Source organism: Vulpes lagopus, chromosome 1, assembly GCF_018345385.1.
Source record: "Vulpes lagopus strain Blue_001 chromosome 1, ASM1834538v1, whole genome shotgun sequence".
NCBI lineage: Eukaryota > Metazoa > Chordata > Mammalia > Carnivora > Canidae > Vulpes > Vulpes lagopus.
This window is the reverse complement of record NC_054824.1, coordinates 167,536,525-167,562,424: the sequence shown is the minus strand read 5'-3', so window position 1 is coordinate 167,562,424 and position 25,900 is coordinate 167,536,525. Positions and strand designations below refer to the sequence as shown.

The 25,900-nt window shown below is 39.0% G+C and overlaps 1 long non-coding RNA gene across 2 annotated transcripts in view; it reads left to right on the top strand.

Annotated features, from left to right (window-relative positions):
* LOC121500705 overlaps positions 1-25,900 on the top strand; it is a 47,835-nt gene that overhangs the window by 16,030 nt on the left and 5,905 nt on the right. The window contains exons 3-4 of one of the 2 annotated variants that reach the window (XR_005990442.1): positions 11,422-11,572; positions 24,902-25,025. This is a non-coding gene — a long non-coding RNA (uncharacterized LOC121500705). Of the gene's footprint in view, positions 1-11,421; positions 11,573-24,901; positions 25,244-25,900 lie in introns of those variants that run through there. The other variant, XR_005990443.1, reaches the window with a different exon arrangement.

The window sequence follows — 25,900 nt, the reverse complement described above, 5'->3', positions numbered from 1 at the left end:
ATGCAGTGCTATTTCTACCTCATCTCAGCTAAGCAACACCAGGACACAGAAGCATAGAAGGACTCAGCTGCATATAAAACCAATTTTAGATATGAGGAATGACTTCAGTTTGGGATCATTGTCCTTCTTATGCTGTTTCAACTCTAATTTTTGGCCTTTTGATTTTTCTTCTCGCACTTTATTTGTGGAATCCAAATCAGCATGTTGGCATTGTCCTGCGTGACTATCAATATCTACCCTGGGGCACAGCCATGCCTGTTGTGGAAGAAAGTGACTGACGCCAAAGGCTATCTATAATGCCACCTCCTTGTCAAAAGGCAGTTGTACTATTTCCATATTGGCCTCAAATGTTTATAGTTCACAGGTTTTAATTGAAGTGTGAAAAGGGAGGGGACAGGTATAGAGTTCTCTAAGATTTGTAGCTTTGAGACTGTGAATCTCCTTAGAGGATGATTAGCATAAGAATGTAGGAACAAAATTTTCTAAATAAATCCAGGAGTTTACTCATCCTTAGCATTGTCTCCTAATCCCATATCTAATGTAATTATTCATGTATCCATGCATTTCAGAAATAGTAAATTGAATAGCAATGTAGAATAGTGGATAGGAGGTGGGATTCTGAGTTTAGATTGGCTGAGTTGAAATTTAGATCCTGCCACTTATTAGCTGGGTGACTTTGGCAAATAATTTAATTTCTTTGTTCCTCATCTATAAAATGAGGATGATAATAGAGCCTACTTCTTAGGGTTGCTGTGAAGATTGATGAATTATTAAATGTAAAGCCCTTGGAACAGTGTCTGTGGCCACTTCTTAAGTGGCTCTCAAAGATGTCCTGTGCTAGGGGTGCCTGGGTGGCTCAGTTGGTTAAGCATCTGCCTTTGGCTCAGGTCGTGATCCTAGGGTCCTGGGATTGAGCCCCACGTGAGGCTTCCTGCTGAGCAGGAGGCCAGCTTCTCCCTCTCCTCTGCCCCAATTCCCAGAACCTGTGACTGATGAGATATCACTCCCATGATCATGTTAGGTAGACATAGTTGACCTAGATACGGACATTATGTGGTGGCCCCAGACTAATCACAGAGGGAACTTTCTCTAGCCGATGGTAGAACAGGAAGTCAGAGAGATTACAGGTGTGAGAAGGATGTGATGTGCGTTTGGTGATGATGGAACAGGCCAGGTGAGAAAGAATACGGTCAGCTTTAAGGAGCTAATAGAGACCCTTGGCTGACAGCCAGCAAGGAAACAGGGACCTCAGTCCCACAGCTGCAGGGCAAGAACATGAATGAGCTTAGAAGTCAATTCTTCCCAGAATCTTCCAATAAGCCCAGCTGACTGATATGTAGACTTCAGCCTCGTGAGACCCTGTGCAGAGAACTCAGTCACGCAAGCCTGGACTTCCAAACCATAGAATTGTGAGACAATGGATGGGTATTATTTTTAGCCACCAAGCTTGTGATAATTGGTTACACAGCAATAGAAAACTAATACAGCTACGCAAGTGCATAATAAATACTAGGTGTCATTATTACATCTGTTTTTAAACATGTTCCATGAACGATGTACTGCATGCAGCAATGGGGAATCAAAGTTGACTAAAATATGGGACTGGCTCTCAAGGATTTATAGTTAGGAAGAGAAACCATTTCATTGTTTTCTGATGTCTAGGCTCTATGGATATCAACTGTTATTGTATCTTATATGCATTTCTTCTTTTCTTCCTTGCTTTGGCTCATGTCTTTTGTTATAAATATTCATTTTAAAATTTCTCTTATGTTTAGCCAGTGGCTAGACGATGTTTAGCCACCGGCAGCAACTGTTTGCCCTGAGAGAGCTGGGACCAAGATTTATTGGTCGTCTCCTGTGCAGAACCGTTAGGAGCTGTGGGAATCTCCTAGCGTTTGTGCTCAAATGTTGTAAGGCATACAATGGGGACGTCTGTTTCTAACAAAGGATCTATATAATCCTTTATCTTTAGAATCCCCCTCCTGGTGTTCTCAACAGCCCTGAGCACAGAACAATTCCCAGTTTAATCAAACTGGAATACAAAAGGAGCAATGGGGGCTACAGAGTGTGATCCCCTTGAAGTTGGTCCAAGGGGAAGGGACCTTTTGTTACAGAGACAGCTCATTTTAGAGTTCAGTGGCCTGTGACACTTCCCCAGCTGGCAACTCAGCGGGGACCTTCTGATACTTTCCTACACTCAAAAGCCATTTTTGGTGGGCAGAATAGTGAAACGGTCATTAAGGGCTGCTTGATGGGAGGGTTGGGGGTGGAGGGAGGACAACAATAAGAGAACAGTGGTATTAGTGAATATGCCCATAGTGACTTTATGATTTTTATTCAAATATAAGCTGCCTTCATTTTCTGAGTCTTTGTTTTATGATGAGGTTGGTGAATGTTTGTGTATATTTACCAAGGTTCAGGATGATAATATCACTGGATTTTTGTTTACATTCATTTTAAAGGCCCTTGGATTGGAGCTGGGGTGGGCAGGGGGAACCTAATCTGTTCATCGCCCATGATAATTTTGAAGCATCCAGGTCCTTCCTGAACTAGAAACTAGTTTCTTCCTACTGAGATTTGTTTTTTTCAGAGGTAAGACTTGAAAAATTCCAAAAGCTGTTCCAATATCAAAATACATTTTATAGGAACCTAGAGTTGTAGAGGTAGGAAGTGTCTCAGAGTCATCTGATCTCACTCAGCCACACTGAGCACGTGGGCAGGAGTCTCCTCACCACATTCCGCAGGGGAGATCATCTAGCATTTGAACAGCCAGGCATTATGAAGAGCAGGAGCTTGGAGACAGAGTTGTTTTTAGATCATTATTCTATTACTTTCTGGCTACGTGTTCTTGAGCAAATTATTTGTCTTTTCTAAGCCTCAGTTTCCTTACTGGATAATGGGATAATAATATCTCATCTTTAGGCTAATTGTGAGGATTAAAATAAATAACCAGTGTAAACTGATGCCGAGTAATTTCTCTCCAGTAATATTTTACAATTTCCTGTCCTGTCAGGCTGGGATGGAACTTGGGATGTCCAGGAAGGCAATTAAAAACTTACACAAATCAGGGCACCTGGCTGGCTCTGTTGGTGGAGCATCTGATTCTTGATCTCAGGATTGTGAGTTTGAGCCCTGTGTTGGGTGTACAGATTACTTTAAAAAATCTTGAAAAAAAAAAAAAGAAAAAGAAAAAAGACTTACCCAAATCAAAGACTTGGTCAGACAGGGAGCATTGACAGTGAAATTTATGAGTAGTTTTTTTTTCTGGGTGTTCATCATTATTTTGTGTTCTTGTTCCTACCATTGTTGCTAATGGTTAGACAAAAATGGTATTATCATATTGTTTTAATTTGCTTTTCTTTAATCACAAATAAGGATAAATATTAGTTCCATATTTTTGCTCCTTTTAGAATTCTGTTTTGTGGAGTGCCAGCATTCATTTTTCTTTTATTTAATGATTGGTCTTCTGATATTTTAATAATCTGTATCATCTTGTATGGAAATTTCTCTCTCTATATAAAGATGTTAAATAGCCCGAGGCTTTTGTATTTGCTCATATTTTTCTGTCAGACATTTATTTTTTATTTCTAAGGTTTGCACAAAGTTTTGAAATTTTATTTAGTTCAATATGTTGATTTTTTACATTTTAATATCTTCTATCACTTTGAGTTTAGAATTCAGCCCTCCTTCAGACTTTTAATTTCCAATTTTTGTACTTTTTCTTTTGAAATGCTTTTTGATTTACACAAAAGTTGCAAATATAGAGAGTTCCTGTATACTCTTTACCTTGCTTCTCTAAATGTTAACATCCTGCCCAACCGTAGCACAGTTGTCTAAATGAAAAAATTAACATTGGTGAAATGCTATTAACTAAACTGTTGGCTCAGTTGGCATTTCACCATTTTCCAGTAGTGTTCTCCTTCTGTTCCGGAATCGAATTTGGGATCCCGCTCTCATCTCATTTAGCTGTCATGTCTCCTTAGTCCTCCTCTCTGATCTGTTAACATTGTTACTCAGCCTTTCCTTGTCTCTCATGATGCTGACACTTTTGAAGAGAATGGGTCAGTTATTTTGAAGAATGTCCCTGATTCACCTGATTTTTTTCTCATTCAGCAGATTGAGGTTATGTTTTTGGCAAGAATACAACAGACTTCAGGTCAGTGCCTTTCTCTGTGGATCATAATGTGGGATTCATGATGTCCGTTATGTCTTATCACTGGAGATGTTAACTGTGATCACTTCATTAAGATGGCATCTGCTGCATGTCTCTTCTTGCAAAGTTACTGTATTCCTCTTTCTAATTAATAAATATATTGGAGGGGATATTTTGAGATCTTGCAAATCCTATTTCTCCTAAAACTTATGTCTATTCAGTTTAGGATCCATCTGTGGATCTTACCTGTAATAATTATTGCTGTGGTGTTCTAATGGTGATTTTCTATTTCTCTTATTTCTTCTACTTTTGTCAAATGGACTTCTGTAAGAAAGAGCTATCTCTTCGCCTGAATTAAATAACTTATTAAGTAATTTCAATGTAAACTCCTGGATGGATATTTACTTTGTTATTATGAGTCATCATTTAATGTTACTATTTGTGTTGTTGCTCAAACTGTTCTAGCTTAGTACCATCAGCTCATTTCTACATGTCTCCATCCTTTTAAGAAAAAATCAACTGAGTTCTTTTCCTTCCTCTGATTTTATTTTAAAAGTATATATTTTGGGGGGATGTCTGGATAGCTCAGTTGGTTAAATGTCCAATTTTTGAGTTTTGATTTTGGCTCAGGTCATGAGATTGAGCCCTGCATCAGTACTGGGCATGGACTCTGCTTGGGACTCTCTCTCCCCCTCTCCCGCTCTCCTTCCATCCACCCTCTCCCCTTCTCTCTCTCTCTCTCTCTCTCTCAAAAAAAAAAATTGTTTCTATTGGGGATGTGAGGGGAAATGGATATAGGTTTAGGTTGGTAAGGTCTCATGGAGGCTCAAGTGTCCAGTTGGGTCTTGTGACTTTGCAAGACTCCCTTGGGGTAGAAGTATCCTCAGACACAGGGAAGCTGAGTGCCCTGAGTTGTATGGTTGTTGCTGTTTAAATCATCTGCTGTGAGTAGGATCTCAACTGTAGCATTGATTCTAGCTTTGGACAACAGGCCTGACACATGTCATCTCAATGATTCTGAAATTAATGAAATTAATACATGATAGCAGCGATAGAAATCCCAACTTCTTATTTCTAGCCTGGTACTATTTCTGTGTTCTCAAGAAAGCTTTAGGCTGACTCTGCCACTTCTGAGGATATGCCATCTGGTTGTCTCTCAGCTCTATGGATTTTGAAACATGAGGAAAGATGGAGAGAGTGGTAGCTTCCTGGGCATGTGTAAACTTTATTAAACTGATAATTTTCATTGGAGAAGGCAGTGATACTGCCAAGTAATGAGTGCTTGATGCCTCAGATAAAAATGGATGTTCGCGTTAAGAATCTTGGTGTTGGATTGCCTTCTTGGCATCCCAGCACTCAGCTGCTTTCTTCTAGTGGTCACCTGATACATCTGGCTGAACAGTGCCTAATCCCTGTGCTCTTGTCCGTGACTAACCAGCGCTTCTCTTGCTGGATTAGTTTCTAGGGATCACAGGACAGCTTGGCTTCTTCCTTACTGGAGCAAGTGCTATTAATGCCAACCGTAGGGAACTGGGTGTAATGTAATACAGATACTTGGAATCGCTGAGTCACTTCATAGTAATGGTCATGCCCGTGAATGTGAGTGAACAGCATGAAAGTAAAACAGTCTTTAAATACATTACTAGACTTTTCAGACACTCTCATCTTTCCCACATTTGTGTTAAATGTTTGGCTGTCTAATGAAATCAGGTAAAGTCAAGAAGAATTTTCTGATACTAAGGATTGAGAGAAGTAAAAGATATTACCCCTGAGATCATATTTGTGAAAGTGGCTTAGATCAAGTGAATAGCCCTTTAATTTTTTTTTTAAATTTTTTATTTATTTATGATAGTCACAGAGAGAGAGAGAGAGAGAGAGAGGCAGAGACACAGGCGGAGGGAGAAGCAGGCTCCATGCACCGGGAGCCTGATGTGGGATTCGATCCCGGGTCTCCAGGATCGGGCCCTGGGCCAAAGGCAGGCGCCAAACCGCTGCGCCACCCAGGGATCCCGTGAATAGCCCTTTAATTCTTTATTGCCATATAGATTTTTCTTTATTATTTTATGTTTTGGCAGCTTGTTCATAATTTGAAAAATATATCTACATGTTCACTAGTTACAGATTAATAAGCTCTCAGTTTGAACTGTTGAGAAACCACCTCAGTCTGAGAGTTTAGACCCTATCTCATGACTAAATGTATAAGGTTGAGAGAAGCTCTGGTGTCCACTGCAGTGGTGGAGAGCATGGGACACTGGAGAGGTGAGCTGCTAAACTCTCTTATCTCTAGTTCTTTATCTTTGGTTCCTCTTTTTCTGCAAAGAAGGATCCTAGGTGTAAATCCCACTTATCTAAAAAAAAAATTATTCTTTCAAAATCTATTCACTAGTTACTGTGTACCAGGCACTGTGCTAATACAGCTGGGAATACACTAGTAAACAAGATGGCCTTGACCTCATGGAACTTAAGGTAGACAGCAGTGCTGCCCCATAGAAATATAACATGCACACACTTAACATAAAATTTTCTAGTAGCTACATAAAAAAAAAGCAAAAAGAAGCAGGTAAAATTAATTTTAAAAATATATTTCACTTAACATTTAAAATATTATCGGTATTTAAAATGTACACATCTAATATAAAAATAACTAGGGAGATATTTTACATTCTTTTTATTGTATTCAGTCTTCAAAATTTGGTATTTTACACATGTTAAGTGCTCAACAGCCTCATATGCTAGTGGCTACCGGACTGGGCAAGGCAGGCTTGATTGATACACTATACATAATCACACAATAAAAATATTCAGATTATAATGGTAATAAGAGGGAGGAGATTCTACTTATTCAGTACCTGGGAAGAGTCTGGGGTCCTTCAGGTGAGACTTGAAGGATGAGCTGGAGGTGACCAGGTGTGAAGGAAGATCAGAGTGCTGCAGGCAAAGGGAGCAGTGGTGTGTGGTGCCTTTGAGTTGAAAAAGGAATGAAAAGGAAGCCAATATGTTGAAATTTGTGAGTTAGCGGGAAAATGATGAGACTAAGAACAGGAAGAGAAATCATCTGGACCAGAAGAAATCAGTTTTAGAGGAAGGATACATTTGATTTAAAGAATGTTGACTTGCAGGTGCAAAAAGCAGAGATGTGGGATAGGCAAATGGGAGGGTGGAAGGACTGGAGGTCTAGCCTTCAGGGTTGATGGAGCTGGCAAGTTATATTTTTTGTTGAAGGTCTAATGTCTGAACTTCATTTCAGGGGACACTCTTTTGGTGAGCTGCAGACCACAATGGGGAGGGAATCAGGGACATTGGTCAAGTAGCTCAGGAGGGGGAAGAGACAATGAACATAAACTTGTGTTTTAGAGAAGGCCAAAGGTCATGATGGGGAGGTTGAAGTGATAAAGTCTTGGGGCCAAGAGGAAAAGGAATGGAAGATTAAATCAAAGGGGTTGAAGCCTGAGAGAGAGGGATCAAAGTCAACAGGTCAAAAGTGAGGTGATTCTTAGCTGGCTGCCTGTGGCATGGTGGATAGTGTGTGAGCCAGGGTTAAGGTGAAGGTGAAGGGATAACCCTCATGTTACTAATACTTCTACAAACTGGCAATTTCAGAGGAGATGACCTAGAGACCAAAGAGAGGCCCTGGAAAATGGGCTAATTCCTCTAAGAGCCAAAATATGTTTCTAAGCCTAGACAGAAAGCTTCCTTGCTTGGGCACTGTAGGAAGCCAGCTCCAACTGTTACCTCCCATGCTCTTAGAACCTGGCAAGTGAAGTGTCTGCTGCTCTCAGCAAGTCTTAAAGAGATGATGGTGATGGAAAACTTGTATTTATCTATCAGGTGGGGAGATCTCTCCTCCACCCCTCACCAGGAGCAGGCAGGGCATTCCTAGATCACCAAGCCTCTGGTCAACCACCACTAATGTTAAAGCTTCAACTTCATTGTGAGTCACTTAGAGCTTGCTGTGTCCATGCAGGGATCACATGAAGAAGCTTGGTTCCTAAGCTCCCAGAGTTTGTGTTCTGACACTTTCACCTGGGATACTGAATCAGCAGTGCTCTCTTGGCGGCTGTGAGAGAGAGAAAGAAGGCAGCAGTTGGTAAGATGGGCAATGAGCCTGTTTGAAGACCCAGTCATGAGCTGGGCACCAACTGCAAGTGCTGTAATGAAAAACAAAACAAAACAAAACAAAACAAAACAAAACAACACCCTTCTGCAGACCAAGTCCCTTTCAGCAGGAAAGTAAGGTGTGCTATGTTAGGGTAATGTGATGGTGTCCTGTCATGAGAGAGATCCTGGTTTTCAAGGGCAGACATTTTGCTTGGTGATATTTGTGAAAACGTTTATGTCTACTCTTTAGGTCTTAGCTCTGATAATACTCTCCCCTCTCATAATCACAGACAGTTAAGAATGACAGCTGCATGAATAATAAGAGGTAACAATGTATGGGATGGAGTAATCATAAACCAAGACCGGAAGAGTAATTTTTAATCTAGGCTTGTCAAAATAACTGTGTGTCTACGTTTATTGATGATGTTGCTTACACAGTGACTAAGAGCTATGTTAAATTATTCTGGAACAGTGCAGGCTTAAAAAGAATTTAGTAAATTAAGAAAATCGGATTAGGTCTTTGACTGCAAGCCAACCTCTTGGATGACAGTTCTTCAGGCCTTTTGCGGATGGGAAGGGAGAGAGAAAGGGGAGGTGGTAGAGGAGCTTGGAAGCTGCAGAGGACCAGATTGTTCAGGGTTTGGAGGTCATCACAAGGAGTTTGAATTTTATTCTTAGAGTAATAAGAAGCTAGGGGAGTGTTTTACACAGAGGGGTGTTCACAAGATCTGATTTGTGTATTTAGAAGCTTACTCCGGCTGCCTTGAGATCCAGCCATATTGGATCTAGACAGAGAGTCAAGTTCCCATTGTAAATCTGATCGTGTAGCTGGTCAAAGGCCTGATTCCCAAGTGACAGTGGAAACAGGGGGGAAATAACTCACAGAGGCAAGAAAGGAACAGGACAGGGTCGCACTGTAGCAGGAGCTTTCCCCTGCCCACATTCCTTACTGGCTAGCAGATGCAGCAAGAGTCAAGGAAATCCAGAATATAAAAGATGTCTTTAAAGAGAAGCCATGCTTTAGGAATGGGTTTGAAAAACTTGAAAATGAGATGAAACATGTCAGGTTGGCCATGCTTGAGGGGCTGGCACACCTGTGCCAACAGATTGCCCAGAGCAGGCCCCAAACAGAAGTTGCTCAGGACTGTGTCTTCAGGGCAACTCCCACCCTACAGAGGAGTCAAAGGGGATTTGCCTCCAGAAAGACCATCTGAGACTTGAAGTCCACTTCTTTCACTCTTTGTTGTGATAGACTTCCTCCACCTCTGGGCCACTTGCTCTTCATCCCAGTGGACCAGCATCTCTTCTCCCCTGGCGAGAAGGGAGGGGGGACTGTGCCCTCTTACTGTTTATGCACAGTGGAGACAGAAAGTTCATCTTCGTCAGCTAATTTTAGTGCAGAATTTCCTTAATTGCTAAGAGGACATTTCAGGGCATGGGTTGCATGCAATCCTTCTCCTCCTTTGCTTGGAGTCAACGATTAAGAAGCCCCTAATTCTGCCCCTCTGCCTTAGCTAAAGGAAGTCAAGGCACATTCTGATAACCCCTCTGCAGAAGGCTATAATACTGAACTCTTCCTTTCTGTTCAATCCTGACTCCCAAACCATCCAGAGCTGGCCTGGACTTGTTCCGGTGACCAATCTCTCTCTCTCTCTCTCTCTGCCTCAAGTTTCTGGAGAAGCAAAGTCCATTTAGGTGTGGGCTTAGACTTCAGCTGCAGGCTGCGGTGCTTTCTCTTGAAGCCACATGAACCCCAGGCAGTTAGCAGTCTCTGGATTTTGCCCTTGCACCTTGCTGGGCTCACTTTTTTGATGTTTTTTTCTAAAGGTTACTATTTTTATTTCAAAATTTTTATACTCTATATACATTTTCTAAGTATCTGAACTCCCAAATTTATTAGTATCTCTTTTTAAATATCTACTGTTTTGTTAAAGAGTATTATGTGCTATTATCTATCATCTATCTATCTACCTACCTACCTATCTATGGTTAAATGATTTTTATAAAAAGCACTCAGAATAATTTTGAATGTGCATTTTGAACTTTAAATTGAGATGTGTCAGGTCTTTTTACTTTAGCAATTATAGTTAAAAGTAGTTTTAGCTCTAATTTTTAAAAGAGGTAAATCCTAATAATTACGTCCCTATGTGCATTAGTAAAGATGGGTATTTCTATTATTATAAAACAAAGGCTCTTTGGAATTACCCTCGTGCCATGTATTCTGGTTTGGTTGCAAATACATGGAGGATTAAGGTAGTGGGGAAGCATCGGTGTGGTCCGTGTCTCACAGATGCAGGCTTAATAAGCTGGGGAGGGGAAGGAAACAGTATTTGCCTTCAGTCTTGCTAGAGAACTATACTGACTTTTTAGAACTTAGGGAGGACACCCCACTGACCATTCTTGGATCCTTCTCCCCTGCTGCCTGAGTTATAAATTCTCTTGAGGCTTAATTACATATGAAAATGTAAACATAGAAGGGTCATTAGATAGCCTATAACAAGGTCAAAGTGCCTGTAGCCTCTACCTCCTTTTGATGGATTACATATTAGTGTTTCCTGGTAATGCACAGTGTACTAAGCATTCAGAACCTTTCAGGACTCAAACAGAAAAGCATTTGCAAAGAATTCAATATAATTGGCTTTGAAATGGGCCCATAAGGATATCTCCCTCCTTTTCTTCCCTAAACTCCTGACTTAGAAAAGCAGGTGCTTTTGCAGCCATCTTTCAGTCTTTGTGGGATTTCTGTGCCTGCACTCTTTCCTTCATCTTGATCCACGGCTTTGAACAATTTATGCACCAGTGGAGCCTATTATGGGAGTCTTTTCTTTTTAAAAAATTAAGAACAAAGGGAATACAGTTTGGAGATAATTTTTTCCTTCTTTCTATTCATACGCCTCCCACTTGTCACGGTTTCTATCAAGATGATTTTCCAAAAAAATGTATACAAGCACTCCATGTGCATTGTGGAAAACTTAGAAAATACAGAGTAGCTAAAGAAGAAAAAGGTTACCCCAAATTTTACCACACAGAGGTGACCAGTTCAGTTTACAGTAATCTTTTTTGTTTTCATTTTTGTTTTGGTTACAATTTTCTTTTTTCTTTCTTTTTTAAAAATTCAAATTTAATTTGCCAACATAGAGTATAACACCCAGTGCTCATCTCATCCACAGCAATCTTCTCTTTGGGATCTGTTGGCACATCAACTTCTGCGAACTCCATGAGAGTGCGGTCTACTGTGGGTCTATGTATGGAATTTAATGTTATTATAACCACGGAGAGACAAACTGTTCCTGAAACTAAGGATAGCAGGATGAGAAAGAGGTAACACCACGGTGTAATGTGCAATTAGTGCCCAAGGAAGACGGCACCAGTTGCGCTGTTTGCTGTCCTGTGGATCCACTTGGCTTTGTGAGCACAGAGGAGGTCACTGTCAGAGCAGTCAACAGTCTGGCTCACACAGACTGAGCCACACAGTATGACAAACCAAACAGTGTGGGATTTCTATGGGATTGCTTACTGCTTTTTCTTTTCTTCAAAAAGTCTTTGAATTGTTTTCAGTGTCCGGCCTACCTTAAAATTAAAGAAATATTAATGACAACAACTCTGAGCTCTACTACTACTAATTAAGTTGACACAAAAATAAGTGACAGTGGCAAAATCCAATGCTAGTGGAGGTGTGGGAAAATAGATACATTCATGTGTTGCTAGTGACTTTTAAATCACTCCAGTAATTCTGGAGCGCATTTTGTCCAATTATAAGAAGAGCCGTAAACTGATTTTATGCCCCTTTACTCAGCTGTCACTCACATTATGGGATATAGCTTGAGGAAATAATCTAAAAAAAGAAAGCAATTTATATAGAGATGGTTATAGTTTAAATTACGGGTAATCAGGAAAGCCATCATCAAGAGATTCCCCTTCTGTTTTACCATCCTCAGAAATGTGTTTTATCCACTTAGGAGAGCTTTTCTAAGTAGTGAAGCCTTTGAATGTGACTGACACTGCAGAGGAGAGAAGCCTCTCTTGTTTAAGTGGAAGGATGCAGTTGGTGACTGGCTGCACAGGATAAGCAGCTGATGGCTTTTCTTTAGTCCTGTCAAATTTTCCCAATATAGACACTAATGTTGATTTGAAAAATACTAGAAAACAGAATTAACATAGAGGACATCGTCTTGAACTCACTAGCTGAGACAGGCATCTCCTCTCAGTGTACGGGCAGATGTCTGGTCATTGCTTGATCAGCTTATTATCTCTTGGGGCAATATGTTGGAAGCTCTACTATTTAGAAAGCTCTTCCTTATGTTAGAACAAATCAACCTGCTTGCAGCTTCCACCTATTAATTCCATTTCAGCCTTCTGAGGACATGTAGAATAAATCCAGCTTTCCTGTAAGTCTTCTTTTTTTCTCCCCAGGCTGAAAAGCCTTAGCTCCTTTAGACTTTCCTCAGACATTCAACATATGTTCAACATATGGTTATTTTTTTTCTGGAGGCACACCAATTTGTTGATGTGCTCCTTAAAGAATTCAGAAGAAAATGACCACAATACCCTGTGTATGTTCTAAACATTACAGAGAAGGCCTGGTAGGATTGTTCATTCTAGACACCTCAATTTCAGGAATATTATGACCTTTTAGCTTTTATCTATGCCATTTACCTAGATTGTGTGTGTATATAACTCATATTTTCATCTGCGTGGCTTGGGCTCTTCTCTATCCTGTAGAATTGCTTAATTGAATCTGAATACAGTTCCCAGCTCCTCATTTATTCATATGTATTATCTTTTCTTTTTATAGATTTTATTTATTTATTAATGAGAGACACACAGAGGCAGAGACATAGGCATAGGGAGGAGCAGACTCCCTGTGGGGAGCCCAATGCAGGACTTGATCCCAGGTCTCTGGTACCACGACCTGAGCCAAAGGTATATCCTCAACCGCTGAGCCACCGAGGTGCCCCTGTATGATCCTTTGATGAGGAATAATTTAGATACAGTAACAAACACTAATCTGAATTTTTGCATATATAAATGCTCATCTAACTACTACCCAGGACAACATATAGAACTTTTCCAGGATTCCAAGAGGTTCTCTCATGTTCTCTCACATCCAGCAGCTTCTCAAATGTAATCATTATTCTGACTTCAATTACCCTGAATTAATTTTGCCTGGTTGACCTTCATGTAAGTGGAATTGTGCAGTTTCAATTCTCACCTTGGTGTCTGTGAGATTTATTTATATTGTTGAGCAAGTCAGAAGCTTACTCTTTTTATTGCTATGTAACATTCCATAGTATTAATTATACCACAATTTACCTCTCTGTTCAACTGTTTGGTTTTTAAATAAAGCTACCATGACAATTATAGTATATGACTTTTGGAAGATATGAGTACTCATATCTGTTGGTTATATATTTAGGAGTAAAACTGATGGGTCCTAGGATATGTACCTATTTTGCTTAGTACATACTGCCAGACAGTTTCCCTGGGTGGTGGTCTGGTCTATGCTGGAATTCTAATGTGTAGAATTCCAGCTTTCCAAATCTTCTCCAGTACTAGTTACTGTAAGTCCTTTAGGTTTTAGTCATTTTAAAGAGGGATAAGGTGTTATCTCACTCTTGGATTTATTTTTCCCACCATTGTTTTATTCTGGATTTTTCTGATGACTGATTATCCATATAATTTTCATGGAAAATTAATCTCCTGATTTAACTTCATTGAATTCATTTTGGATTGCTACTTGGTTATCCCATGAGTTCGAGATTTCATCTAGCCTTATGTTACCCACTCATTTTATTTATGTTGTTTATCCTCCAAGTCTCCGCAATACAGGGATGTGGATAGAATGTGGTATCAAGCCCCTCTAAGTTGATATCAGTACTTTGATTGGCATCCTTGGGTAGGCCATTCAGCCAGTTCTGAAATTAACCTAACTATATGATTATCAGCCCACATTTCACCATGCTTTCAATAAGCTTTTTTTTTCCCAATAAAGTTATCTAGAAATACTGAAGTTCAGATCCTTGCATGCCTATAATAGTCTTCTGATATATCCATTTAGTTGGTACTCCTATCAAAGAATGAAGCTCACTTAAGTGAGTATTCTTTGTGAATCTAAAATGGCCTCCATTAATCATTTATTTCCTCTCTCTCTCTGAGCCCACAAATTAGCCTTTGATTTCCTGGTGGTCTTTCACTTTATAAATGTAGGATAGCATTTGCAAATTCTGTGGGTTTTTTTTTTTGTAGTTTTATGGTATAAATATGATATGCACATAAACTATCTATTCCTTTACTTTGCTATATAGCCTGGGGTTGGGACTGGTGACTCTGAATAGCTAGCTGGGCTGCTCTTTCCACAATGGCTTTGTGGTTCTTGGGGGAGACATTGTGAGCAATCTCTGCATAGTAAGATTTGTTGCACATCAGCAGCACTTCAAGCTCCTTGACTTTGTGGACTAGGAGCTTCTGTTATGCTTTGCTTCTTTGTTGCTCTTATAACCATCTGTTGGGCATCAATATACGGCCCTTGAATTTTTTGTGCACTCTGTTGGCAATTCCTCTGAGGTTTCCTCCAGTTGAACTTAATTTTGACATATGGTTGGATTGGTGCTGGATGAACTTCTTGGTTCTCTTTTGAACAATCTTGAACTTCACCCGAGGTCTGAGGTTGACCATGGTGCTGAGTAGGAAATGGCAGCCACCTCTGCAAGCAGCATGGAGGAAGAGAGAACATTTGCAGCTTCTTTTTTTTTTTTTTTTAAAGATTTTATTTATTCATGAGAGAGAGAGAGAGAGAGAGAGGCAGAGACTCAGGCAGAGGGAGAAGCAAGCACCATGCAGGGAGCCTGATGCAGGACTCGATCCCAGGACTCCAGGACCACGCTCTGGGCCGAAGGCAGGTGCTAAACCGCTGAGCCACCCAGGGATCCCCACATTTGCAGCTTCTTACTTGAAGCAAAAATATGGTTTACAACACTCTCCTTGTTTCATTTGATCGTTACCTTTAAACTGATTTACTTTTTTATGAATTGAATCTTTCCTTAAAATTTTTAAGATAGCTCATGAGTTGATAACTATATAGTATGTTTTTTTGAGAGGATAAGCATTAGGAATTTCACAATGTAAATAGTCATTCACTAATTTATCTTTAAACTTGGAATTCTGGGATCCCTGGGTGGCGCAGTGGTTTGGCGCCTGCCTTTGCCCCAGGGCGCGATCCTGGAGACCCGGGATCGAATCCCACATCAGGCTCCCGGTGCATGGAGCCTGCTTCTCCCTCTGCCTGTGTCTCTGCCTCTCTCTCTCTCTGTGACTATCATAAATAAATAAAAATTTAAAAAAAAAATAAAATAAACTTGGAATTCTAATTATCTGATTTTCCCAGTAACATAGACACTAAAGCTTTACTTTTACAAATGGGCAGAATGATGAAAATGATGGATAGTGGGAAAGATTTAAGAAAAAAAAGATAATTCAAAACTACAAACCACTGGAGATCATTTAATGAAGTTAACTTAGTCTATTAAGTAGGATCTCAATGAGTTTAAAGGAGATAGTCAACTTTTAAAGTGTCTCAGGCATTAAGAGAATCTGGTTTAGCTTTGAGAAATCTAAAAGCAATAACAGAAATAACCAATCAATATGATAGGACTAGTTCCTGGTTATAGTTCGTTTCTCTTTAAGCAGGTAGGGTAAAGATTTCATGGAACATATCCAGTTGGCTAGAATAGCTGCCCTAATTGAAGATTTTTTTGCCACCATAAACCCCAATTAGCTTTGTCTTTTATGCTTCTCATTATATTGTTTAAATAATAAAGTGGTTGAATTAAAGAGAAACTAAAGGTTATCTAGTTTAGTCTTTAAAATTTACCTATGAGGAAACTATACTCAAGGAAGCTAAATGATTTACTTAAGCTTTACCACCCAGAGACTGTTGAAGAAGCAGATGGATAATGTTTCTGATCTCATGAAGATCACATTTTAGTTGAAAGGGGACACAAAAGAATCAAAGCACACATACTTGAACAACAAAGTAGATGGTGGTAAGTGTTAGAGAGACTGGGATACATTATATCAAGTGGCCAGATCCTTCCCAATTTAGTTCTCTTTCTGCTTTACCAAAGTGCTGTCTAAACGACTATTTCAAAGAAATAGAGAGCTAAGTGACACAGTACTCTTTAGGTGTATTGAATATGAAAAATAAAATTATCTTCTTTCAATTAACTTATCCCCTTTTGTTTTTTTAAGAAATAAAAATTCAGACAGTATTTTCAGAATGAAGATATATGTAAATGAAAAATATACTCAAGATCAGAAAGTCCAGCAGTGAATCATAGATTTTCATCTTCAAAACTATTTGTTCAGATATATTGATTAAAGAGTCATATATTTTCATCTTCAAAACTATTTGTTCAGATATATTGATTAAAGAGAATCTTCTCAGAGGAGTTTGATGAAATGATACTAGAGTTTAATGACTGATCTTGAGAATATTTTTATAACTATTCTAAGGAAGCTTAGAAAGATGTTCCTAGAAGCCTACTCCAATCCTAGTTTTTGAATTGAAGTTGTCTCATGTAGATTTCATCTAATTTGGCTGTCCTTCAGTTTTCCAGCCACTGAACAAGGAAAACATTTAGCACCAAGCAATGTATTAGACTTGAGGGAGATTTAAAACCAACATCTGAGATAGGACGCTGGCCCTCAGGAATGTCATAACCCTAATTAGAGAGAAAAGATAATACCAGGTGGTAAGAGTATTGAGCAATTGGTATAGATAAGAGACTTGATAGATATTCAGAGGAGGGAGAAATGCCTTTCTGTGGGTGGAAGTTTTCCTTAGAGGAGTTTTAAGTTGGACTGGACTCTGGAGAATGTGTGCTTTGAAAAAGACAGCTATAATTATAGCAATACTTGAGGAAGATTTCCCAAATAAAGCTTTTGGAGGGAGCGGATAGAGGCAGAGGTTATTATAGTTCCCTATATGACATAGATATAAAGTAAACCTGGGTAGCTGGATGAGGTGAATGGGGTGGGACAGAGCAAATGAGGAGGTGAAAGATGACCTTAAGTGTGGGTAATAGATGACTTCATTCATAGGATTCAGGAAGTCTGAAAGGGGGAGCTGGTTTGGGAGGGGGCGGGTATTTGACTGCGGGCATATCAAGATGTTGGTAGCAAATCTGATTCAAAATGTTCATCAGATAGTAGCAGTGAAGGACCAGAGGCTGAGACTAAGGTAATGGTAGAGTTAAAGACTCCATGTGTGAGCCCTGGTAAGGGAGAGGAGAGGATGTGGGAACTCTAAAGTGAAACATTGACCAAGAACCACTGATTCTTTTCATTGAGACATTTCTAATTGATCTCCTAGAGTTAAATGATTCTCTGGCAGCTGAAGGGAGCTGATAGTTATTGATCTGATACTCATCTCACTCAACATTTGATGTTAATGACAGTAAGCAGGATAATCTGTATTTGTACCTATCTAGTCCCACTCCTGCTTATTGATAGGATAAAATATATTTGCTATATGTTATCTATATTTTATATAAATATAGATAGGTAGACAGACATATCTCTACCTACCTATCAATCTATTTATCTATATCATGTAGTTTGTCTTCCAGAGCAGGATTTATTTGTGGGTGAAAGGAGGGCACAGTTAAATCATACTAGGACAAAACATGCAAACCAGGACTGCCCTGGGTAAAGCAGTTAAGTATGGGCATCCTACATATTGAGAAAGTGTAACATGGTGGTAAAGGGTATGAGGTAAAAAAAAGAATAGCTTCTAATGTTTTATTAGCTATGTGGTCCTGAGCTCATTCTGTCTAAGCCTTGGTTTTCTCAACTATAAAATTCAAGATAATATCTTTGTTCCTCTACAGTTCTTTTTAACACAGCAACCAGAGTGATCCTTCTGAAATATACTCAAGTTCTGAGGACATGGATGAAAGCAGGGAGGCCAGTCAGAAAACTGGTGCAATAATCCAGACCAAAGATGGTTTTAGTTTGCACCAGAGTGGTAGTAATAAATATTATGAGAAAATGTTAGATTCTGGATATAATTTGAAGGTAGGGCCTATAAGACTTTTTGGTGAGAGAATGAGATGTTAAGGATGAATTTAAGTTTTGGGGGGGCTAAGTAACTCAAATAATAAAACTGCTATTAAAAAAATAAACCTGCTATTGCTCAGGTTGGGAAGACTGCAAGTGGAACAGATTTTGGAATAAGATCAGGAGTTCCATTTTGGAAATGTTAAGTTTGAGATGTCTATTAAACATCCAAATAGAGGTATTGAATAAGATACTGAAGTCTGAGTTTAGGAGAGAGTTTGAACTAGAGATGTAGGGCATCCTTGGGTGGCTCAACGGTTTAGTGCCTGCCTTCGGCCCAGGGCGTGATCCTGGGGTCCCGGGACCGAGCCTCATGTTGGGCTCCCTGCATGGAGCCTGCTTCTCCCTCTGCCTGTGTCTTTGCCTCTCTCTCTGTCTGTGTCTCTCATGAATAAATGAATAAAATCTTAAAAAAAAAAAAAAAAAAACTAGAGATGTACACTTGGAGGTCATCAGATGAAAGATATAGACCAGATAACATCACCAAGAGAATGGTGATAGATGGAGAAGGGGAGAGATCCAAAGGCTGAGTCTTTTATGCATGAAATGCTTGAGCCATGCATGCATGAAATGAGCCTTTCATTTCTTTCAGCATGACTGAAAGAGAAGGTGGAAGAGAAGGAAGGAAGCAGCAAAGGATATTGAGGAGGAGCAGCTGGAGTGGTAGAAGGAAAAACAAAGTGCCCTGGGAGAAAAACAAATTAATATTTATTAATAGAAAGAGGAATATCAAATATCTTATATACTTCTGATAGATCAAGTAAGATGAGGACTTGGAATTGATCATTGGGTTTAGCAACATGGAGGTCACTGGGGAGTGATGGGTGCAAAGTCTGAAATAGAAGGGTTTAAGAAAAGATGGGAGGAGAGAAATAGGTGACAGCAAACCTGGATAACTCATTAAGATTTTCTCTAACAGGGAGAAAAGAAATAAAGTGATAGGTGGGAAGGAAAGTGGAGTCAAGAGCATTTTCCCCCAAATTGGACAATGATCAAGTAGAAAAGAAAAAATTGAGAATATAGCACTGAGAAACAAGATTTAGGGAGTGATGTCAAGAAGGAATAGAACTAGCACACAAATTGGAGTTGATGGTCTTTGCTTATAACTCAGGCAGTTCTTCTATAATAATAAGAGCAGATGTTGTAGGTAGGTGGGGGTTAATGTGAAGAGAAGTCATAGTCCTACTACATCTAATATATTAGTGTAAGTTTGGTGCTTCCAGTATGTAAGATATTGAATGTCTGGGATTTTATTTCACTTCTATGTAAATTTCCCAAAGTCAGGTTATTTCTCTAAATTTCAGTTTCTTCATCTGTTGAGGAAAGAGAGAGAGAGAGACAGAGAGAGACACACACAGAGATAGTACTTACCTCAGTTTCATTGCTCTTCCTAGAGGTGACTACTATTATCAGCTTGGAATGCATCATGTCCCTTTTAGAAGTGGCCTCTGGTGTTGTTTTTATCTTAACAAAGTATTATGTTGTCACTATAAAAGGAAAGAGAAGAAAAATCAACCATTTGTTATCTCACTACATGGAGATAGATATTTTATTATATCTCCTACTAGTCCTTTATGTACATATTTATAATAAACATTTTACATAATTGTAATTTTAGTGCAGGTACAGTTGCCTATCTTTTAAAAAATTAACATTATATTATAGACATTTTCCCATGTTTCTAACAATTTTTAAAGGAACATCTTATTTTTAATGACAGCATATTTCTTTAGTTAGACATGGTCTCATAATTTAGTTAACCATTTACTAGAAGCTAGCTGTGTTTAAAGGATGAGGGATGAGGCAAGTCCAGGGTCCCCCTACTACTCTACTACTATTATTGAAAATTTCCAATGTTATTGCAAGTATAAATAATGTTGGGGTAAATTATCTCTTTTATAAGGTGAGGATAGGGATCCCTGGGTGGCGCAGTGGTTTGGCGCCTGCCTTTGGCCCAGCGCGCGATCCTCAAGACCCAGGATTAAATCCCACGTCGGGCTCCTGGTGCATGGAGCCTGCTTCTCCCTCTGCCTATGTCTCTGCCTCTCTCTCTCTCTGTATGACTATCATAAGTAAATAAAATTAAGAAAAAAAAAGAAAATTTATAAGGTGAGGATATTTCTTTCTCTCTTGAATAATATGTATCTTTTTTTACTGACCCCGCTGAGTGTTTTTTTTTTTTTTAAATTTTTTTTTTTTAATTTTTTTTTTTTTTTAAATTTTATTTATTTATGATAGGCACACAGTGAGAGAGAGAGAGAGGCAGAGACACAGGCAGAGGGAGAAGCAGGCTCCATGCACCCGGAGCCTGACGTGGGATTCGATCCTGAGTCTCCAGGATCGCGCCCTGGGCCAAAGGCAGGCGCCAAACCGCTGCGCCACCCAGGGATCCCCGGCTGAGTGTTTTTGTAGGGAGAGAGTCTAGGTACTGTGTTAACTATTGAATCTCATCATCTGGGTAAGTGCCTCACATCTACTGAGCCATTTATATCAAAGGAATAATAGTGGGGACAATAATAATGAACATTCATCTTTGGTTACTTATTAATGCAATCTGCATGGTAAAACATTAATGAGCTTATACTTTTGACCTGTGAAAAGTGCTTTTAATTATAGTCTTTTTCTTTGACTTTTTGCTGTTTGATTCTACTAGACTGCTCAATCCTTTGAACATATTGTTCATTGTCTGGAGTAGAAAATGAGCTCTTTGGTTTTGAACTGACTTAAACATGATGATAGGAAAACAATGATTAAAAACAAATATCCCTCTAAACTATGGACATTGCACTAAATATAGGATGAATATTATAGGGATTAAGAATTCCCAGTCTATTTTGTTAATAAAAAAAAATCACAAAACTTTTGTGTAATAGATAACCACTCAGGATTAGAAGTGAAAACAAAAACAAAGAAATGACCCACCTAAATAGTAATCAAATAAATATAAATAACTACTAAAATTAGATAGCCTCAAACCTATGAAATTAACAAAGATACTTAAAAATGAAATATCTGTTTTGTCAAAGATATAGAAAAATAAGTATTTATTAAAAACGTATTGGTCAGTGAACATTAAACTGATTCCATTTGGTCAACTTGGAAATAAACATTAATACCTTGAAATCTGTCTTTTCTTTGAGCCAGAATTTATATTTAGAGAAATATATCCTAAATAAATAGTTATTACTGTAGGATTCTGGTAGAAGTTAGCAACAAAAATGTTTACTTGGCAGTTTTATACTAAGAAGTAAAGAGAAATAGTCTCAGTAATAATTTATTCAGTATTTACATATTTATTGAGTCCTGATATATGTCAATTTCCATCATTCCTCAGAATCATTGGGTACAATGATGAACAAGGTATGGTTTTTCCTATCAAATACTTGTATCCCAGATGATATATCCATTCAGTGGAATTCTAGGCACTCATTAAGAATGATACTGTGGACTTCTGCTTCAGCCTGGATAGAGTTACAGGGTTTGGATTTACCATACTATGTTAACTGAAAAGTACCAGAGAAATTACAAAAAAATAATGGTTTTCAGTGTAGGACTGACAGAAAGGAAATAAACAAGATGAGTACGAAGATTATACCAAGTTACTATCTAGAGGAAATGAGATTAGGGGGTGGGGTGGGAGGGGATGTCTCTGCTAGTCCTGCTGAATTGAAGAGGTGGAGGTCAGAATTTGGGGAGGTCAAGGCTGCCAGAATTTTTAGAGTGGAGTACTGAGGAGAAAGGACTGCCTAAACACGGAACTCCAGAGATCTCTAGAGGGATCCCCTTGAGGCTATGACTGAGTAGTGATCTTGCACATGTGAGAGGAAACTGAGGCCAGGGAAGTAACTGCTAGGAGGATGGGTATAATAATATTTGGAGCACACAGGGTTGGCAAATATTCACGTTTCTGCAAGTTACCATTTGAATAATGAGATAAATTGGACTTGACTCAAGGCTACTCTGGACCCGCTCTAACAAAGCTTAAAAGCAAGACTCAAAAGGTTGTAGCTGATTGCAAATAACTGTACATCAGAATAAAATTCAACAACACATGATGTAAAGCTCACTCTTTTTGGCAATCAATAAAAAATTATTGGTCATGCAAAGGAGTAGGAATATATAATCCACAGCCAGGAGAAAACTCAGCCAATAGAAAGAGATTCAGAAATGACAAAGATGCAGGAGCCAGCAAAAAGAGGACATAAAAACAGCTGTTATAAATATATTTGATATGTTCAAACAAGTAAGGGAAAACATGATGATAGAGGAACTGAAGATATAAGACAGACTTTTAGAGATGGGAAATAAAAGAATAAAAATGACAAATATGTTGGATCAGACTGATAGCAGATTAGACACTCTAGAAAAAGAGATCGAGTTGAAGATACAGCAACACAAACTATCCAAAATGAAGCAAAGATGAGAAAAGGTTATAAAGGAAAAAAGCATCAGTGATATGTAAGCCAAAAGAAGGCAGTCTAATACATGTGTTACTAGAAATATGCAATCCTGGAAAAAGGTAAGAAGAAAGAGCAAAAAATAATTTTTTTTGGAAATGGACAAAAGTTCAGAAGTTGATTGAAAAGGAGAAGGTAATTTTTTCAACAATGGGTAGATTCTGTATCATGACTGAGGTGGTGGTTATACAACTTTTTTCATATATCAAAGCTCATTAACCTATATTTAAAACTGGTAAATTTTACTGCAAATTTACTTCCATAAGAGTATGGTACCTGGGTAGCTCAGTCAGTTAAGTGTCTGCCTTCCGCTCAGGTCATGATCCCAGGGTCCTGGGATTGAGCCCCATTTTGGGCTCCCTTCTCAGCAGGGAGCCTGCTTCTCTCTCTCTCTCCCTCTGCCCCTTCCCCTGCTTATGCTCTCAAACACCAGCATCTTTGTAGTACCTCTGTTCCCCAAATTAGCTGAGTGTGGTAATTCTACATCATGGCATGTAGAGAAGAGTACTTTTTGGTAATATGTGTTGGAAAACCAATTCAACTAGTGAAATCTGAAAAGAGAATTTATTGGCCCCTATAAGTGAAAAATCTGGACTTCAGGTATAGCTGGATCTAGAGTTCTAAGCAACAAAACTTTTCTTCTATTTCCACAGCTTTCAGCTCTAGTTTTTTTGTTTTTGTTTTTGATGACTTCATTCTTTAGTTGCCAGGTAGTCTTTACAAGTGTTAAATTCATGTCATTGAGTCCATGTATAGTTTTTATTTCTGCCAACATCACCATGTTGCTCAGGAGCTTAATCAGCAAACACTGAGGACACAGTGGGAGGATGTGGCCTGTCATCTTGTTCAGTTCCTTGGTGAGGTCTCTTGGGAGCATTCATGCAGTCCATGGATATTCTCACAATCTGAATCCATTCAGATATTTACATACCAGCTAGAGAGCTCTCTACTGATTTGTGCCCCACCCAAAGTGTGTAGCTTTTAGGTCCAGTCAATGTGTCAGAGAAATACATTTATGGGAATGTTGCCTGCCAATTCCAGAAGAGGGCCAAGAAATCTTTTGCATTTTTTATTCCTGTGAGAAGTGGTATAAGATTAGTAACTTTACCTGCACTTTGGGGGTGGTATCTCAACTTGTCCCAGATCAGTGGACTCCCAGAAACTTTATTGAAGTTGCAGTTCCTGATACCATCTTAGATTTTCTTCATTCTTTTTTATATACATTGTCTTACTCAGGTATCTAGTGTAACATACTTCTTTTTGTCATATGGAGGATCAATGAGTTATGAGATGGTGTTATTAAGGGATCCATTGATGAGATTTTAGCATAGATCTAGGAAATTGACAACTGAGGGAACATGCAGATAGGGATTTTGAGTCTGCATACTGAAGAAAAGAAAAAAAAAGTATTTTCTTGACTAATAACTATCAGATTCTGAGGATCATGTTGATTTGCTTAAGCAAAATGACTACCTCTAGAAGAGTAGGTACAATTAGAGATGCTTCTTGATTAAGTTTATAATAATCCACTATTATTCTGTAAGACCCAACTTGCTGCTACAATGATCAAAAGGTAAGGTAAATGGAAATGTGATAAGAATCATGACCCATGCATCTTTCATCTTTGGTGGTGTAACTAGTTTTTGTATTAGTTGTTGGGAGTTCAAAGAGTTTTTAATCGTCCATTTCAATCTCTCCACAGTTCAGGGAACTCATGTGCAGGTTCTGCTCACTTCTGAGTCTACCTATTTCAATTATACACTCAACTTGGAGTATAATCACATGATGGCTTTATGGTTTATACTGGGCTTTTGAGTAGTGGGCTTCTCTGATATTATAATCCTTAACTGTGAGTGGTGTATCACAGGATGGGTCTCTAGTAATTAGCACATTTTAGAGCCAATGTCAATAAAGATTCAAAGTACTGAATGTTTCCCTTTTCCCAGTATGTAGTTATCTTGTCATTGTGTACTTCCCATATTTTCTATAGGAAAAGCTAGGAAGAGGGTGGACAATACTTGCTTTTCTGTGGTGGCAAGTTTTTTTTTCCTCAAAGGTGCCTTTCTTTTCCTTCCAGGTCTACGGAATGATCAGAGAATTGGATGAGGAGAGTGGCTTCCTATTATGGTGGCTCAAATCAGCCTTTTGTTTGCCACACCATTAATACCAAGAAGATTTTTATCATATTCAGCCACAGTCAGGTCAGATGGTAGTTTCCAGATTTCCCGTTTCCTTAACCATTTGTTGCTTGTAAGCATACCTGATAGAGGTATCTGTGTCATTGACGTTCTGTGATAGGCAGAACAATGCCTCCGAAGATGTCCACATTTTAATCCCTAGAACTTGTGAATGTGTTGAGTTACATGGTAGAGAAAAATTAATGCAGATGGAATTAATGTTGCTAATCAGCTGACCTTAAAATAGGGAGAGCCTGAATTCTCCAGGTGGACCCAGTATAATCACAGAGGTTCTAGGTAGTGGGAGAGGGAGGCAGAAGAAGGGAGGGAGTATCTGAGGAAGATGCAATAAGGAAGAATAATCAGAGAACTGCAATGTTCCTGGCTTTAAAGATGGAAGAAAGAAGCCTCTTAAAGCTGGGAAAGGCAAGGAAATGGATTTTTCTCTAGAGCCTCCAGAAGGGAATGCAACCCTGCTGATGCCCTGATTTTAGGGCTTTTGATTTCTGGAAGTATAACAGAATTTTGCATTGTCTTTTTGTTTTTAAAGGTTTATTTTATTTATTATCTTAGAGAGAGAGTGTGGGGGTGGGGGCAGAGTGGCAGGGGGTGAGGGTATGGGGTGGGGGGTGGGGCACAGAGGGAGAAAAAGAATCCTCAAGCAGACTCCTCACCAAGCAGGGAGCCCAACACTGGCTATCCCAGGACCTGAGATCATGACCAGAGCTGAAATCAAGAGTCAGCTGCTTAAACTATTGAGCCACCCAGGTGCCCCAGAATTTTGTGTTGTCTTGAGCCACAAAGTTTGTGTAACTTACTACAGCAGCAATAGAAAACTAAAGCGGATTCCTTCGTTTTAAGCACAAGAAACTAAATGGTTATTTTTAGTAGAGACTTAT